The sequence below is a fragment of the Terrapene carolina genome, unplaced genomic scaffold (genome assembly GCF_002925995.2).
Source record: "Terrapene carolina triunguis isolate 2854851 unplaced genomic scaffold, T_m_triunguis-2.0 Scaffold62, whole genome shotgun sequence".
Taxonomy (NCBI): Eukaryota; Metazoa; Chordata; order Testudines; family Emydidae; genus Terrapene; species Terrapene triunguis.
Genome location: NW_020664413.1, coordinates 38,840,174 through 38,855,149, shown reverse-complemented (window position 1 = coordinate 38,855,149; position 14,976 = coordinate 38,840,174). Strand labels below are relative to the sequence as shown.

At 44.7% G+C, this 14,976-nt stretch overlaps 1 pseudogene; it reads left to right on the top strand.

Moving 5' to 3' along the window:
* The window catches only part of LOC112106044, a 223,149-nt pseudogene that overhangs the window by 79,292 nt on the left and 128,881 nt on the right, over positions 1-14,976 (top strand).

Sequence of the window (14,976 nt, the reverse complement as noted above, 5' to 3'; positions counted from 1 at the left end):
CATCATTCACTCTCTCTGCCTGCCAATACAGGATTGTTCCCAATAATAATTTGTATAGTGTTTCTAGATTTAAATGTCCCAAGCAGTGGGGCTTCACCACTTTTCTTGGAAGACTGTTGCAGAGTCATCTGACTGTCAAAATATTTCCCCTGATAGTCCATTTGCATTTTCCTCCCTTAATTTCTTCTCAGTAATGTAGCTATCGCCTTTCTGTTTACATCTTTCCAATATTTTTAGACTATTATTTCCTCCTTAGTCATTGCTTAGCAAGCTTGACATATTTCGCTTTTTAAAAAGACTATCATGTACCATTAAATTTTACCCATTTCCTCTGTATTGAGCCCAATAACTTGTATTTGACTTAAGCGTCTTTTCCAGAAAGACATCAAGTCTTGATCTGAAGTCACCAAGAGATTCATGGATCATAAGGTTACAAGGGATCACTGTGATCATCCAGTCTGACTCATATAATCTAGGCCATAGGGTGTCCCTGAATTAATTCCTATTTGAAGTAGAGCATATCTTTTAGAAAAACATCCAGGGTACCACTTCCCTTGATAGTTTGGTCCAATGGTTAATTAACATCACTATTTAAAAAATTGTGCCTTATTTTTCATTTGAATTTTTCTGGCTTCAGCTTCCAGCCATTGTTTCTTGTTATGCCTAAAGAGTCCTTTAGTACCTGGTATTTTCTCCCCATAAAGGTATTTATACATCATAATCATTTCAATTCTCAATCTTCGTTTTGATAAACTAAACAGATTGAGCTCTTTCAATCTCTGATTGGTAAGGTATTTTTTCCATTCCTTGGACCACTTCGGTGGCTCAGAATATATTGGGGGAAAACAATCCCTTCCTGACCCTTGCGTGTGGCTGGCTGAAACCCCAAAGCATGAACTTTTAGGAACATAATACAAAAACCACAAGTGAGCCCAAGGATTGCCGAACCCTGCCTTCTATAGTTGCTTGTCCACGTAGATCTTTTTCAGAGCTACTGTTTTCTAGGATCCAGTTCCCCCAACCCCCATTCTGTAGGTATACCCTGCATTCTTTGTTCTTAGAGGTATGACTTTGTCTTTGGCTGTATTAATACTAATTTTGTTTGAATGGGCCTATCTTACCAAGGGATCCAGATGGCTCCACCAATCTTTGTGTCATCTACAAATTTTAACAGCAGATTTCATAATTACTTTCAGATCATTGATTAAAATGTTGACTAGTGTCATTCTAATTTAGAAATGTGCCTCATCAGAATTGTAGTTTGGTTGCCTCATGTCCCCATTCTCCTCTATGGGCTTGGTTCCTCAACTGTACTATATCTCCCAGGACACACCCTGGCCAATTACTCCCATGATGCAATGCTTCCTCTCTCCTAGAGAGGAGACTGTATATCATGGTAGCTATAGTTCAACCAGGGAGCCCAGCCTATAGAAGAGAATGGGAGCCCAAAGCATCTGAACTACAACTCCTGTGGGGCTGCATGGCAGCATTTTCATATCACAATATTCAGTTCAGCTGAAATTTTTCTGTATTTGAATTTCTGCTGAAAAATCAAAGGTTTTCCCACTGGAAAAAACACTTTTCAACCAGCTCTACCTTAACCATTATTGCTGCTCTTCTCTGAACTGCCTCAGATTTGATAATGATGACGAGGTCAAAATTGGGTGTAGTTTTCCATTGTGGTTGCACCATAATCATGGATAGTAGTGAAGGAACTTGTACTTCCTTGGTCTATGGTGCTCTTTGTTTATAGCCAAGAGCCTGTCTTTTTTCTTTCCTGCCATTTGTATTGCAAACTCAAGTGTAATTTGCTGTTTTCTATCTCCATCAGTGCTTTGCTAGTGTTACTACTTTCCATTTTCTCTCTCCTGTTGAATGCATGGTTCATCATTATTCCATATTTGCCCAGATATTGTAGCTTGCATTTTTCCAAATATGAGTCAACAGTGTGGAAAAAAAAAGCACACATCATTCTGGGATGTATTAGGAGTGCTGTGAGCAAGACACAAGAAGCAATTCTTCTGCTCCACTCCACGTGGATTAGGCCTCAACTGGAATATTGTGTCCAGTTCTGGTGTGTGACATTTCAGAAAAGACATGGACAAACTGGAGAAAGTCCAGAGAACAGCAACAAAAATGATTAAAGGTCTAGGAAACATGACCTATGAAGGAAGATTGAAAAAATTGGGTTTGTTTTTAGTCTGGAGAAGAGAAGAGTGAGAAGGGACCATAACTGTTTTCAAGTACATAAAAGTTGTTACAAGGAGGAGGGAGAAAAATTGTTCTCCTTAACCTCTGAGGATGGGACAAGAAGCAATGGGCCTAAATTGCAGCAAGGATGGTTTAGGTTGGACATTAGGAAAAACTTCCTGACTGTCAGGGTGATTAAGCACTGGAATAAATTGCCTAGAGAGGTTGTGGAATCTCCATCACTGGAGATTTTAAAGAGCAGGTTACATAAACACCTGTCAGGGATGCTCTCGATAATACTTAGTCCTGCCATGAGTGCAGGGGACTGGACTAGATGACCTCTCGAGGTCCCTTCCAGTCCTATGATTCTATGATTGTTTAAGAGGTGTCCCTATCCCTGAAATCCTGTAACACAGCTACCTGGAGTTCAGTTCATAGATTCACCGGTCACTACTCCATTGTCACAGTTTCTATATCAGATGCCCTTTTTGGTAGAGCTGTTCTATAATCATTATTCAGACAGGTACTCCAATCACTCCCCTCCTTAAGGGGCAACTGCAAGTCGCTTACCTACAGTGGGATCCATGTGGAAGAGTGCTCACAACAAAGAGAGGTTACTTACCTTCTCGTATTTGGTGTTCTTTGAGATGCTTTGTCCACATGGATAACATGACTTGCCCTCCTTCTCCAATGATACTGAGCTGTTATCTGGATTTCTATGTTAGTTAAGGAACTGTGTGGCAGTTGGGGCTGCTCTACCTTTTATACCCACACTGTAAGGGCATGAAGGTGTACAAGAGGGTGCTGGCTAAAAGATTCTGGGATTGGCTGCACCAAGTGAGTGCCCCTGCACTGGGATCCTTGTGAGTCTAGAAGAAATCCAGTTGCTGTAAAGTTAGTACTTTTGCTATTTCTCCACACTTGGTTTATATCCATCCATTTTTCTTCCTTGTTTTACTTTGTTCTGCTTTTTGTATTTTCTCACTTCCTCTTCCTGTTGTTATATATTACTAGAGCAGAGCCCTGAATCTAAAAATCTCTCCAGTTTGGGGAATGTTGGAAATCCAGTCCAAAATTTAGCAATTGGAGCAGATCTTTAAAGTTTTCTTGTATGTGCCCTTTGTCTTTTTTCACCACTTTTAAAAAATTGTTTAACTTCATAACAGCCTTTAAGATCTCTTCCCAACACCTTTTATCTGCAGGGGTTTTTCAGTCTACTTTTTCACTTAAACTTAGAACAAAGCATTCCAAGTTCCCCACCCTCTTTTTCCTTTGCCTTTTCTTGTAGTTAGCTCTCCTGCAGTTTCTTATTGCTAGGCCTGACAGCTCAGTTGAAGAAAAATGGCAGTACTGCAGGGCATGATAAGTGCAAAGGTTTGTGGCAAGGAAAATTGTGCTGTAATGTTACATTAGTCTCCTTGCTTGATGAATAGAATATACTGGTTGCTGGACAGGAGCTTTGTTCTGAAAGATCGGGGTGGCTGAGAGTCTGCATTAACATTGGTTGGGTTGTGATGAAATATGGATTTTAATACTTAATAAAAATATTTTTGTTTTGTGGGCTGTGTAAAATGTATGATGTCCTTACCAGAGTGGTATAATTAACAGTTTTTTTGTTCAATGGCCAAACCTGGGGGGAAAGTCAGGTTGGCCCAAAACAATTCTTTTTTGAATTTTTTGATAAAACAAAAACGTCAAAAGAATTTTGTTTCATTTTGTTTGTGAGGTTTTTTTTTGCCTTTAAAAATAAAATTTAAGCAAAATTCTAAATGAAAAGACATCTTGAATAAAAAAATCAAAACGTTTTGTTTGGAAAATTTAGATTTTATTTTTTTTAGTCACAATTTGGCACAAATTCACTAAATGCTTCGATCAACTAGTATATTCATTTTTTTGTCTGAAAATTTTCACTTAGCTCTAGTCCTTATCTATTAATTTCCTTGCTTTTTAAGTTACTTGAGTTTTGAAAATACTATAGGTCAGAACATTGTTGGCTCTTAGCAGATTTAATGGGTTTTTGAAACCAAATGTTTTAATTTTGTAATTTCCCAAAGTTTGTTGATTGTTTGGTTTGTTTTAAACATATTTTATGGTTTTATTTTGTGTAGTCCTAGAAGATGTAGCCTTTACCACCAGTAAGATCAGAATTCTGTTCAAAACTCTGCCACAAACGTCCTACAAAGTATGATCTTTGGCAAATCATTTAAGCCTGTGTTCCTCAGTTACCCCATCTGGACATTGCCAGTGGAGGATTTTGGAGGGAAACATAGGAGGAGGAGTAATTTTACCAGATCCTGGAGTTTCTTTTCACTTTTGAAAATAGTCAGTTGAGAGACTGATGATGAAAATATTTTTGTCATCTTATTTTGGGTGAGTTGTTTTTTTTGTTTTTGGCTCCTCAGTCAGTTTCATTGACAGAGATAGAAACACGGTCGGTTACATTCAGAGTAAACATGGCAAATTTTAGGTCAAGCCAAAGCTATAAAGAGAAAAAGCTTTGTACAATGGAAGGTGATTGCAGGCTTAATTAAGAGGAGTCTACCATTTCTCCATGTTAAAATACTGTGTGCTTATCTAGCATCTTACACCCAAGGATCTCAAATAAAAGACCTCAATTAAGCCTTGCAACATCCCTGTCAAGTAGCTATTTAGTATCTATTATGCTGGTTAACTGACTAAGGACAGGTCTACACTTAAAACGCTGCAGCGCTTCAGTGAAGGTGCTACTATGCCAACAGGCGAGCTTCTCCTGTCAACATAGCTACCGCCTCTCGCTTAAGTCGGTATAACTGCGTTGCTCGGGGTATGGATTTTTCACACCCGAGTGACATAGTGATACCAATGTAAATTTATAGTGTAGACCTGACCTTTATCAAGAACACGTCTCTCTTAGGCTATGTCTACACTACAAAATTAGGTCGGATTTATAGAAGCCAGTTTTATAGAAACCGGTTGTATGCAGCCGATTGTGTGTGTCCCCACCTAAAATGCTCTAAGTGCATGAAGTCGGCGGACCGCGTCCACAGTACCGAGGCTAGCGTCGACTTCTGGCGCATTGCACTATGGTACCTATCCCACAGTTCCCGGAGTCTCCGGCGCCCATTGGAATTATGGGTTGAGATCGCAATGCCCGGATGATGCAAAGCAGTGCCGCAGGGGTTCTGGGTACATTGCGTCAGGCCCCTCCCCCGCCGTCACAGCAACGGCAGACAATAGATTCGCGCCTTTTTACCTGGGTTACCTGTGCAGACAACATACCACGCCAAGCATTGAGCCCGCTCAGCTCAGCTCACCGTCACCATATCTCTTCCGGGTGCCGGCAAACGTGGGACTGCATTGCTAAACAGCAGCAGCAGCTTACTGCCTTTTGGCGGTAGACGGTGCAGCATGACTGGTAGCCTTCATTGGCGATCTGGGTGCAGGCAGCCGTGGGGCTGGCAGCCGTGGTGCTGCATTGCACCAGCCCCTTGCCTTTTGGTAGAAGATGGTTTATTACGACTGGTATCCGTCGTCATCGTACTGCAGCGGCTGTCAATCATGGGCACCCGGGCAGACAATGATGGTTATCAGTCGTAGTATGCTATTTTCTGCCAAGTGCCCAGTATTGTCTGCTAAGCACCCAGAAGAGGCCGATGGCGATCTGGGTGCTGGCAGACATGGGGCTGGCAGACGTGGGGCTAGATTGCTACACAGCAGCAACCCCTCGCCTTTTGGGCAGTAGATAGCATATTACGATTGGTATCCGTCGTTGTCATATTGCAGTGGGTATCAGATGGTGCAATAGACCTGAAGGCTTACTGCCAAGCGCCCAGTATTTGCTGCCAAGCACCCAGAAAATGCCGAGGGCTATCAGTCATGCTGCACCGTCGTCTTAAGATGTAAAAAATAGATTTATTCTGCATTCATTTGCTTCCCCCCTCCCTCCTGCTAAACCCAGGCTTTTGAGTTCAATCTTTGGGGGGGGGGCATTCTGTGTGACAGTTGTTTGTGTTTCTCCCTGATGCAAAGCCACCTTTCTTGATTTTAATTCCCTGTACCTGTACGCCATGTCGTCACTCACCCCTCCCTCTCTCCCTCCCTCCCTTCTTCCCCTGGTCCGTCAGATACTACTTTCGCGCCTTTTTTCAGACCAGACGCCATAGCTAGCACTGGGATCATGGAGCCCGCTCAGATCACCGCGGCAATTATGAGCACTATGAACACCACGCGCATTGTCCTGGAAAACATGCAGAGCCTCCTGGACATGCCAAAGCCAAACCAGGACCAGCTGAGGAGGAGGCGATTGCAGCGCGGCGACGATAGTGATGAGGAAATTGACATGGACCTCTCACAAGGCACAGGCCCCAGCAATGTGGAAATCCTGGTGTTACTGGGGCAGGTTCATGCCGTGGACCGCCGATTCTGGGCCCGGGAAACAAGCACAGAGTGGTGGGACCGCATCGTGTTGCAGGTCTGGGACGATGCCCAGTGGCTGCGAAACTTTCGCATGCGTAAGGGCACTTTCATGGAACTTTGTGACTTGCTTTCCCCTGCCCTGAAGCGCCAGAATACCAGGATGAGAGCAGCCCTCACAGTGGAGAAGCGAGTGGCGATAGCCCTGTGGAAGCTTGCAACGCCAGACAGCTACCGGTCAGTCGGGAATCAATTTGGAGTGGGCAAATCTACTGTGGGGGCTGCTGTGATCCAAGTTGCCAGGGCAATGAGAGACCTGGTGATATCAAGGGTAGTGACTCTGGGAAACGTGCAGACCATAGTGGATGGCTTTGCTGCAATGGGATTCCCAAACTGTGGTGGGGCGATAGACGGAACCCATATCCCTATCTTGGCACCGGCGCACCAAGCCACCGACTACATAAACCGCAAGGGGTACTTTTCAATGCTGCTGCAAGCCCTGGTGGATCACAAGGGACGTTTCACCGACATCAACGTGGGCTGGCCGGGAAGGGTACATGATGCTCGCGTCTTCAGGCAGTCTCTTCTGTTTCGAAAGCTGGAGGAAGGGACTTTCTTCCCGGACCAGAAAATAACCACTGGGGATGTTGAAATGCCTATCGTGATCCTTGGGGACCCAGCCTACCCCTTAATGCCATGGCTCATGAAGCCGTACACAGGCAGCCTGGACAGTAATCAGGACCTGTTCAACTACAGGCTGAGCAAGTGCCGAATGGTGGTGGAATGTGCATTTGGCCGTTTAAAAGCGCGCTGGCGCAGCTTACTGACTCGCTCAGACCTTAGCGAAAAGAATCTCCCCATTGTTATTGCTGCTTGCTGTGCGCTCCACAATATATGTGAAAGTAAGGGGGAGACATTTATGGCGGGGTGGGAGGTTGAGGCAAATCGCCTGGCCGCTGATTACGCGCAGCCAGACACCAGGGCGGTTAGAGGAGCACAGCAGGGCGCGGTGCGCATCAGAGAAGCGTTGAAAACCCGTTTTGTGACTGGCCAGGCTACGGAGTGAAACTTCTGTTTGTTGCTCCTTGATGAACCCTCTGCCCCTCCCCCACCACCCTGTTAACTCTACTTCCCTGCAAACCAACCACCCCACCCTCCCCTACTACCCTCCCCCCTTCGAGCACCACTTGCAGAGGCAATAAAGTCATTGTTGCTTCACATTCATGCATTCTTTATTAATTCAGCACACAACTAGGGGGATAATTGGAAAGGTAGCCCGGGATGGGTGGGGGAGGAGGGAAGGAAAAGGACACACTCCAATTTAAAACTTTAAAACTTATTGCTATGGAAATCATCTAGGGTGGAGTGAGTGGGTGGCCGAAGGCCCCCCCACCGTGTTCTTGGGCGTCTGGGTGAGGAGGCAATGGGACTTGGGGAGGAGGGCTGCTGGTTACAGAGGGGCTGTAGCGGCGGTCTCTGCTCCTGCTGCCTTTCCTGCAGCTCAACCATACGCAGGAGCATATCACTTTGATGCTCCAGCAGCCGGAGCATCGACTCTTGCTTTCTGATTACAAGTTGACGCCACCTCTCCTCTTCAGCCCGCGTTTCAGCACGCAACTTCTCCTCTTCAGCCCGCGATTCAGCACGCCACCTCTCCTCTCGCTCATATTGGGCTTTTTTAAAATCAGTCATTGACTGCCTCCACGCATTCAGCTGTGCTCTGTCAGCGTGGGAGGCAGTCTGAAGTTCAGTAAACATTTCGTCACGCGTCCTTCGCTTCCTTCTTCGAATATTCACTAGCCTCTGCGAAGGAGTAAGATTTGCAGCTGGTGGAGAAGGGAGAGGTTGTTAAAAAAGATACATTTTAGAGAACAATGGGTAGACTCTTTCACGTTAGATTTTGCTGTTCACAACATCACACAGCACATGTGCTTTCGTTACAAGGTCGCATTTTTCCTCTTATATTGAGAGTCTCCTGGTTTGGTGTGAGAGATCACTCACGCAGTGCCAGGACACAGATTTCAGCTTGCAGGCAGCCATGGTAAGACATATAGTCTTTGGGCTTTTTTAACCTTCTTAACATGTGGGGATGGTTTCAAACAGTTCTGCCCTCATTTCCCATACCAAGCACCCGTGCCATTTAAAATGGGTTTGCAATGTAAAAGGAGGGGCTGCGATTTCAGGTTTAACATGCAGCACAAACCCAACTAACTCCCCTCCCCCACACACCCAATTCTCTGGGATGGTCACTTCAACCCTCCCCCCCACCGCGTGGTTAACAGCGGGGTATATTTCTGTTCAGCAGAGCAGGAAGGGGCACCTCTGAATGTCCACTTAATAAAATTGCCCCATTTTAACCAGGTGACCGTGAATGATATCACTCTCCTGAGGATAACAAAGAGAGATAAGGAATGGATGTTGTCTGCATGCCAGCAAACACCGGGACCATACGCTGCCATGCTTTGTTATGCAATGATTCCAGACTACGTGCTACTGGCCTGGCGTGGTAAAGTGTCCTACCATGGCGGACAGGATAAGGCAGCCCTCCCCAGAAACCTTTTGCAAAGGCTTTGGGAGTACATGAAGGAGAGCTTTCTGGAGATGTCCCTGGAGGATTTCCGCTCCATCCCCATACACGTTAACAGACTTTTCCAGTAGCTGTACTGGCCGCGATTGCCAGGGCAAATTAATCATTAATCATTAAACACGCTTGTTTTTAAACCATGTGTAATTTTTGCAAAGGTACACTCACCAGAGGTCCCCTGTGTGCCCTCAGGGTCTTGGGTGAGTTCGGGGGTTACTGGTTCCAGGTCCAGGGTGACAAACATATCCTGGCTGTTGGGGTAACTGGTTTCTCCGCTTCCTTGCTGCTGTGAGCTATCTATGTTCTCTCCATCCTCATCTTCCTCGTCCGCCGAACCCGCTTCCCCGTTTCCAGAGAGGGACTCATAGAACACGCTTGGGCTAGTGGTGGCTGCACCCCCTAGAATGGCATGCAGCTCCGCGTAGTAGCGGCATGTTTGCGGCTCTGCCCCGGACCTTCCGTTTGCGTCTCTGACTTTGTGGTAGGCTTGCCTTAGCTCCTTAATTTTCACGCGGCACTGCTGTGCATCCCTGTTATGGCCTCTGTCCTTCATGGCCTTGGAGATCTTTTGTAATGTTTTGCCATTTCTTTTACTGCTTCGGAGTTCGGCGAGCACTGATTCATCTCCCCAGATGGCGATCAGATCCCGTACCTCCCGCTCGGTCCAGGCTGGAGCTCTTCTGCGATCCTGGGACTGGGACTGGGACTCCATCACGGTTACCTGTGCTGATGGGCTCTGCATGGTCACCTGTGCTCTCCACGCTGAGCAAACAGGAAATGAAATTCAAACGTTCGCGGGGCTTTTCCTGTCTACCTGGCCAGTGCATCTGAGATGAGAGTGCTGTCCAGAGCGGTCACAATGAAGCACTGTGGGATAGCTCCCGGAGGCCAGTAATGTCGAATTCCGTCCACACTAACCCAATTCCGACCCCCTAAGGCCGATTTTATCGCTAATCCCCTTGTCGAGGTGGTGTTAGGAAACCGGTTTAAAGGGCCCTTTAAGTCGACAGAAAGGGCTTCGTAGTGTAAACGTGTCCAGGCTTAAGTCGATTTAACGCGGCTAAAGTCGACCTAAACTCGTAGTGTAGACCAGGCCTTAATGGCAGATGCAAGAAAAGAACTCAGACCCTGTTTCCCATTGCCATGTTTTAATCGTTAGACATGCTGTTTTATGCCTAAGCAGTACTGTTTTAGCACACATAACCTTTCTACTTATGACTTGTGTTAATATGTTGCATATGCACAGCCAGACAGTTGGAACACAACTGAAGGTGTGGAATTTATTCAATATGAAAAACACATCACGACTATACATTTTTCTATCTGCCTCCTCCAGTTCACGGGTTTGTATAAATAATGATGCATTACAGGCCCTATATTTTATTTTTTATTTGGAGCCTTGTAGAGAGAAATCTTTTTTCTCCACCACTCACTAGATTCTAATTTTATCTGCTATAGAAGCTGGCTTCATACTTCATTTCTGCCAATGATATGGCTATTTTGTACAGTGTGAATGAAGTACCTGGTGTGATAAATATTAAAGTATATCTGCAATTTCATTTTCAAAAGAAATTGGTGCTTTTCTGAGAATGAAACTATTGCTACAGTATTTACTCTGTTTCCCAATTTTAATTCAGATCTTCTTGGCTAGTATTTCATTCAAACTAGCTGGTAAGGCAATTCAACATCATTTTTCTTCATTTATATCCATGTTATATTATTTCAACATAATCATACAGTAGTGGAATGAGTTATGTTTATAGCATGCCATTTATATTTGAAAATGTGTGTATAGATATTGCAATAATTCTAATATTATATTTCACTATCTTACCAGTGACAGGAAAATGTAGTATCCTACGACATTGAGTTATAAACGCCATATAATGTAATCTTACTAGACTATCTATTTCATTTCTGATCTTTGCAGTGTTAAAAATAATTTGCTGTTGTTACAAAATTAAGATTATGATGAATATAAATTCTGCTGTATATTTCCACTTGTTTAATCTTGCATATTAGTTCACTTTCTTGTCACTACATTGGAGTATTAAAAACAAACTATTTGCTTTATAGTAGTGTTTAAACTCTTTTAACTGCATAACATACATATTTTCTTTGTCTCTAACACACATACGCCTTGATTTTTTTTTCTTGGCAAGTAGACTGCCTTGATTCATACTGCTGAGACAGTTTGCCTGAGATATTTTGTGGATTTACTTTTGGAGAAGGGGAAGCCAATTATGCTAATTGGAAATGCTGGGGTTGTAAAAGCAGTCCTTGTGTCCGACAAGGTTAGCAAGCTATCAGAAGATTACATGGTGGCCAAAGTCCCTTTCATTTACTACACAACATCTGCTATGCTTCAGCGTACGTAATTGTAACCATTCCCCACTCCAAGGACCTGATTCTCCTCTCACTTAGCCTGTCTCTGTACCAGTGGGACTCGATTCATTTCGATAGAGTTACTATTCATTAGCACTGGTTTAAGGGAGAGGAGAATCAGGCCTTAAAATTGTAAGCTCCCCCCCCGTGCCATTTACTTATCATAAGGACACATGCACATTCAGTTTGCGCCTAAACAACCCAAATAGCTCAATTAATGGTTGACAGTAACTTTCCAAAATAAATGTTATCCTTTCTAGTGGAAGAGTTCACATAATGTTTACCATTTCCTTTTCCAAGCTAGACATGGTATTCATGTAGCAAATCACTAATTTAATGGTGAATAACTATCTTTCACTATGGTAAATGTTGTGCATGAAGTATTAGATTTTTATAGTATATGGCAGGAGAGTGGGATTGCAATTAAAGAAATGCTATTAGTCTAGGCTCAATACCTGATGTAAAACTGTTAAGCTCTGGTGGAAAATGTCCTGATTCCAGAAGTTTATTTTTACCACCTTTATTGTACTAAAGAATTTGAAAAATACAGCCACTATTTATGTAGGTTCTACAATATTTTGCACTATGCTACAACAGAGCCAGCAGAAAGAGCACAAGTTCATGAAAAAATCCTCTGTATCTGATATTCTGCTATTGCTGATGATGTGCAACCAAAGAATTAACCAAAAGAAAAATGAAAACACGAGCTAAAAGAGACTAGGTGGCTCAGAGATTGGCAATGGGATAAGGAGCATTTAACTTCCAGGTCAGTGGTTCAAATTGATAATGTGAACAAATCATTACCTGACCATTCCATTGCCTATGAAAAATGAATTGAAGCCCTCAGTTAAGTTTCTAAGATATGTGTCTGAATCACAGAAGCTTTGGTACCCATGCAGGCAGACTCAACTAAAGGGGCAGAATTATAGTGTGCATATATAGACTGAACTTTACCCTCCACCCTAGCAGAGGTCCTTCCAGGTCACTGTGGGGAAAACATAAGCTTCCTCTGCCCGTATGGTACCAAGTCTGCAATTCTGTGACTGACAAAGAGAAGAGGGCTTCATTCCTCAGAGCAGTCAGGCTGGCATCTTCTCTCTACTAGCCCTAAATTCACTTAAAATAAATGTAGGGAACTAAAGGGAGGAAGTGCCAAACGGTAACCAACAATATTGTTGGGCAACATTTTATTTCAAAAATTTAAGAGGCTGTTTAAAACAATGGAGAATATAAATAAACTGTAAACTATATGAAGTACTTGAGCCTCCCTTTTAAGTTTATTTAATGGTTTGTCATAATCTCTTCTGTTGTGGTAACCATCAGATATTAAAAATGAACAGTCTGTGTCCATAAATAGAGTGATACCTGATTAGGTTTTCTGGTTTAAGGGAGGGGTGTATTGAAAGCAATTTATCTAAATTATTATCCAAAGAGCAACATTTGGGCTCTCAACCTGCAAACACTTCGGCCTGGTCTACACTAGGCTTTTATGTCGACTTTAGCGCCGTTATATCGAATTAACCCTGCACCCGTCCACACCAGGAAGCCATTTAGTTCGACATAAAGCTCTCTTTAAATCGATTTCTGTAATCCTCCCCAACGAGAGGATTAGCGCTAAATTCGACATGGCCATATCGAATTAGGCTAGGTGTGGATGGAAATCGACGGTAATAGCTCCGGGAGCTATCCCACAGTGCACCACTCTGTTGACGCTCTGGACTGCAGTCAGAGCTCGGATGCTCTGACCAGCCACACCCCCGGGAAAATTTGAATTCATTTTCATTTTCCTGTCTGGGCAGTTTGAATCTCAGTTCCTCTTTGGACATCGAGGGGAGCTCAGCAGCAGTGGCAACTATGCAGAGCTCTCCAGCAGAGATGGCCGTGCAATCTAATAGAAAGAGGGCCCCAGCATGGACTGATCGGGAAGTCTTGGATCTCATCGCAGTGTGGGGCGATGAGTCCGTGCTTTCAGAGCTGCGCTCCAAAAGAAGGAATGCTAAGATCTACGAGAAGATCTCCAAAGCCATGGCAGAGAGAGGCTACAGCCGGGATGCAACGCAGTGCCGCGTGAAAATCAAGGAGCTGAGACAAGGCTACCAAAAAACCAAAGAGGCTAACGGACGCTCCGGATCCCAGCCCCACACATCCCGTTTCTACGAGGCACTGCATTCCATCCTGGGAGCGGCCGCCACCACTACCCCACCCCTGACCGTGGACTCCGAGGATGGGATCATGTCCGCGGCCGGTTCCTCGTCGGACATGACAGCGGACGGGGAAGATGAAGAAGGAGATGAGGAGGACGAGGCAGTCGACAGCGCTGGCACCGCTGATTTCCCCGACAGCCAGGAGCTCTTCATCACCCTTACCGAGATCCCGTACCAACCGTCCCCATCCCTTACCCCGGACACAGAATCAGGGGAAGGATCAAGCAGTAAGTGCTGTAAACATGTAAACATTTATTTAAAACAGAACGGTAATATTTATACTATTAACAATGTACATTTATAAAAGTTCTGTAAACTAGTAAAAAAATAATCAGGTACAAAACAGGAATATTTACAAAGGTAACAAATGGGTTTTCATGATTTCTCTGTCTTAGGCTCTTCTCAATTTAGTCCCAAGTGTTTTAAAAAATTTTCACAATGTCCGTTACTCCATGATTCCCAGGCCCAAGACGCTCCACTCCATAGTCCCAGTGCACCTACGCGAAAATCCGGTCAATGTGGCCGGGGATCGACGAGAAATCCTCGTAGGAGAACTCCTCGTAGGTCTCGTGGAGGTAGAGCTCAAGCCTGTTGATCAGGTTCCGGGGTAGGGCGATCTTAGTGGGCCCTCCGTGGTAGCAGACATGCCCCCTCCACGCCACAATCAAGTACTCCGGGATCATGGCCCGACATAGCATGGCGGCATACGGCCCCGGTTTCTGCATGCTTTCCCGCAGCATGCGTTCTCTCTGGGTGTCCGGGATCCTCAGAAGGGTGATGTCGCTCATGACGCCCTGCTTTGAATTAGGGAGGGGAATGTTAGTATTGGGACTGCTTTACAGCCACGCGGTGGAGGGAGAGGGGCAGCATACAGGGATCTTTCCCTGGGACAGCCGCGAGGGGGTGGGACAGGGGCAGAGTTGATGCTGTCCTGATTGCTGGCAGCAGAGACTGGCATTGCTTTCAATGTGAAAGGAGGCCAGTGCTACTGCTGGAGTTTTAAGCAGCCACAAGTCTGCGGCTTACCATTATTGCCCGCTCCAGAAGTTCAGGTCTCCAGCCACGCTTCTCAGATCACTCCAAGACCTCCGCAAGTCCACAGGCACTGAAGGCGACGGCCGAAAATTCGACCTTGTCCTGAGTGCGCATGTGAGAGGTGCAGTGCATGGTCTTGTTCACAGAGAAAGACTAGGTTCTTTGTATACAATTTCATTTATCTGT